The sequence below is a fragment of the Canis lupus genome, chromosome 28 (assembly GCF_011100685.1).
Source record: "Canis lupus familiaris isolate Mischka breed German Shepherd chromosome 28, alternate assembly UU_Cfam_GSD_1.0, whole genome shotgun sequence".
NCBI classification, from domain to species: Eukaryota; Metazoa; Chordata; class Mammalia; order Carnivora; family Canidae; genus Canis; species Canis lupus.
The window spans coordinates 37773502-37777764 of NC_049249.1; the positions used below are offsets into that span (position 1 = coordinate 37773502).

At 45.2% G+C, this 4263-nt stretch overlaps 1 long non-coding RNA gene across 1 annotated transcript; it reads left to right on the plus strand.

Moving 5' to 3' along the window:
- Positions 1 to 395: 395 nt before the first annotated feature.
- Positions 396 to 1785, plus strand: LOC106557948. Its single transcript, XR_005380763.1, has 4 exons — positions 396 to 499; positions 626 to 715; positions 831 to 1000; positions 1494 to 1785. It is a non-coding gene; the product is annotated as an uncharacterized LOC106557948 (long non-coding RNA).
- Positions 1786 to 4263: the final 2478 nt, after the last annotated feature.

The window sequence follows — 4263 nt, forward strand, 5'->3', positions numbered from 1 at the left end:
TACAAGCCTGGAGAGAAAAATGGGCAGGAAAGGGAGCCTGAGTTATTCTGAGAGTGGCCAAGGTACTGGAAACAAATAAATTCTGGCAAAGGAGAGCGTGGCAGTTTGCTTTCATTCTGGAAGGAAGAGAAGGGCCGTTATTGGCTTTGTCATATAAGAGTGATGGGGACTCTTTGGATCCAAGTGATGTCAGTGGGAGATGTAACTCATATTGAGGACCAGGAAGCAACAGCCAGGCCTTTATGTCCTCTCGGGTTGGCCAAGGAGGCCTGTGAGGGACAGGGACTCAGCAGAGGACGGGGATGATGTATGCTGGCTTCCCTCTTCCCTGTAGGTCTTGTTGGAATGTTGTCTTTCTGTACCAGGTTCTAGTTCTAGAATGGAGACCCCAATATTCTAAAAGTGACTGATGGGACCCTGGTGAGCCTGTGTCAAGACAAGGGTCTCCTGCCCTCGGGAAGGGCTCCCAGAAGAAGGACATGCTTGAGGAACTAGCTTGGTGAGGCCTGAATGTGGTCTTCCTGGGACAGCCTTTGGTTTCTTAAAATCCATCGTGGGAAAGAGGAGCCATTTTAAAATAAAGAGGCAGAAATGGTTGCATTAGACTCTCCTCTACCTTCTACAGTAGAGTCCCAGCCTGCAGGTGAAGGCATGGCTTCCAGCTGTATCATCGAGGATATGCCATTCACCCTCTCAGATCCCAGCAGGAAAAAACGTGAGTGTATCCTCCTCCTGGTTAGGCTGTTTTAGGCCTAAATCTACTAGTAACCCAGGGGAGGGGTTTTGTAAATTAAAAGCACATCTGTTAGATGGTATTGTTATTACTACAGGCTTCAGGGACCAGAGATTGAGCTTGCACTCAGAAGAAAACCTCGTGGAAACTTGATTCTGCTTCTGTATCAGTTCTCAAAGCTTGCCAGTGGATGTCCTGGGGAAGGCAGACACGTTTCTCCTAGTGATGACAAGTGGCATTAAAATGATTTGTCACCAAATTCCAAGTGTAAGTGTAGACACAGGACTCCCCTTCACTCGCCCAAGAGTGGTGGCAAGGCGGTGGCCATTTAAAAAGTCAGAGATAATAGGTGGTGTGGTTTCTCTGAAGCCTCTGAGTGAGCTCCCCTCAGAGGGCTAGCCCTTTACTTACAAAAATCCAGACTGCGGATTTCATTGATTTCAATGTATTATTGTGTGTGGCAGGTTGTTGGCCACCTCAGATGATAGCTAGCGAGCTTGGAGATTGATGGGAAGAGCAGTCATCTTCAGCTCTCAGGCAACCCACTGAAAATTCTTCCCACCCAGTAGGGAAGCATGAGGGCATGGCCTGAAGGTCACTGCACATCAGTGGTTCAGGATTCCCTGGGCCAGGATGCAGTTGGGAAGAAGGCAGACAAGCCCGAGTGATCAGGGAACATCCAGGGTCAGGGTGTTCAGAGAACTTCCAGGAGAGACCTGGAGGTGGGGGCCTGTGATGCTCATATTTTTTCACTCAACAGTTACTGAGTGCCTGTGATGGGCCATGGTCACTGCTAGAGTTACAGCCATGAACAAGACCCAAATGCCCTCTGCATCATAAGGGCACATATACTCCTGTGCATTCAGATATGAAGCATATAATGTCACGAGTCATACTAGAATTTGGGTAAGTTACACTTCAAACGTTAGTGAAAGTTCGCCATGAGCCTCTGCTGTGTCCTCAGCTACAGCGTTAGGGGAGTTTTCACCACTGATGAGCCCATCCTCCTGGCTGAGTAGTCAAATCTTGTCCAAATGTAGTCAGGATAGGTGAATTGCTTGTCACTGATAAGCCCAAATCTCAACAGCTTCAAACAATAAATGTTTGTTTCCCACTTTTGCTGCGATTAAATATTGGCTGGTAGAGTGGAGAAGGCTGCTCAGTGCCAGCTTCAGGATACAGAACATTCTGTCTTGTAGCTCTGCATACTCCACTTGCTGCACAGAGAAGGCAAAACATGAAGATGCCTCACGGAGATGGGTGCCACTCACCACCATCACCCCACTCATTCCATTGGTCCATCTGGTGATATGTCTCCACCGAGAAATACCCAGAATTGGAAAATAGAGTGAGTGGTGTGCCCCAGAAGATGAAGGAACATGGCCATTGGTGAGCTTTCTGGCCACCCTCTGCCCTTAGGATCTCTCTCTTCAGTAGTGTGTGTTACTAAGATGGCATGGTTGACAACTGTGGCATGTCTTTTATTATTGATTTGTCAGCCAAGAAACACTCATAACTGTGGCTAAAAGTCAACTTTTGTTGACTTTTACTTTGTCGCCTTCACAACATTCTCTGGTAATTATTTTCTAAGGAGTAGACTTGCCTTATACTTTCCTGGAGTTATAAGTTATATAGTATTATTATTTTTTCTTTTATTGTTTTGGTCAAAGGCTAAAGTATGCTCATCGAAAAAAAAAAGTAAGACTTTCTAAACAGACATATCATGTGCCATGGGGCTGAGATGTCTTGCTTATGGGGTTATTTTGAGATTCAAATGAAGTAACACAAGGCGAAATAAGACAGGATGCATTGTAGGTGCTCAGTAAACATGTATATTTATGATGATTTCATAGGAACTTTCACAAACATGCTTAAGGAAAACACAACAGCAAGCCAACCTAACTGAATTGAAAATAGTCCACATTCTTATATTTCTTGAGTGGCAGGGGCTAAAAGAGATGTTCTGAGTTATAGGATGCTGACACAAGCCTGACAATTGGCAACTGGCTGGCACGTGTTTTCCTGACTCTGCTCCAGGACTTGCTGGGGCCCTGGGTGCCAAGATGAGAAGACACCATCCCTGCCCACTCCAAGGTCCCAATTTTGTGAGGGCAGATGCTTCCGTGGGGCTTTCTCAAGGCTGCCCAAGTGTCACGTGACAACAGTGATGCCCGGGCAGCTCTCCGGGGGCAGTCCAGCTGTCTCTGCGTGAGGCTAATTTTTTCATTCACTCACTCGGTATCGGTGGAGACATCATTCTGAGCACAGTAGTGCCTCTGGAATTTTCTGGTTTGTTTTTGAATTTTAAGTCTCTTCCTCTGTGGACGAAAACAGGCTTAGAGATACTAATAATGAGACCTCCCAGGGCTGGTGCGAGGTCGAACATGACACGGTGGGCAGAAGGCCTTCCATAAACAGCAGAGCAGCCTGGGTAAGCTGTGACTGTCAGTGTTGTAGAACAAGACATTCTGAGACATACTTTTCATTAATGTCATCTTCAGTCAAAACAAACAAATAAATGCAAAACGTTTTCCCACAATCAAATGGGCGGTGGCGCTGGGTGGCAAACATTCCCGCTGTTAAGATGTTACGACGCTTGCCAAACAGTCCTTTCCCAGTCCTTTCTAGCACCTTCTAATTTCTAGATGTTTTTGCTGCTTTGGGTTTTGAAAATTGATATCTCTGTTGATCCTGACCGCACATACCGCCTGATGGATGACTTTAATTATTAATGAATTGTTTGTGTCCACTGATTAGACCCCGAACTGTTTATTTTTAAACTCTGAGATTGTTATAGTTAGAAAATCAGGGGAAGGGAATATTTGGAAATGAAGTACAGAGGAAGGACTATATTATAAGGCTATATCTCAGAGAGACAGATGAATCAAAAAAGAGAGAAGTATAAAAATAGTTAAGAACAAAGCTTACTGAATTCCAAACACCTAAGGCAAGTCTGTCTTTAATTTTTGAACCATCCAATTAACTATTTTCTATTCTCCACCTTGAGCTTTTCACAAGCGGACCAGGATTCCATATCTAAGGAGGTGGTAATCCTGGGTATATTTTGCATAGTGCAACGCATTGTTTAAGGAGTAAACAGGACGGTGGCTCATATAACAGAGGACCACATTTTTTTTCCATTTGAGAGTGAAAAAAAAATTGTCCTTCACCATTTTCCCTTAAAGTTTTGATCAAATGATATTATCTTCAATTCAAGATACCTGTGGACAACGAAGCCACAGGATTCTTAGGATCAATACATTCTTCTAATACCAACCATTATGTAGCTATCCCTTAGAAGCATGATGCTCTGTTTCCTGAGCACGGCCCCTCATCTCGATGGCCCTCTCCCAAGGCCGGGAGCAGGCATCCTGCACAAGAAACCCTTGACCTCTCCTCGGTGGGGAGAGCCATTGCTGACTTTGAGGGAGAGGGCATGCTGCAGAGGGCTGGACGCTCACAAGCCACGAATGCCTCATGGGTGCCTTTTTGGAGTTTATTTCCCCTGACATATTTGTGTTTTCCTAATC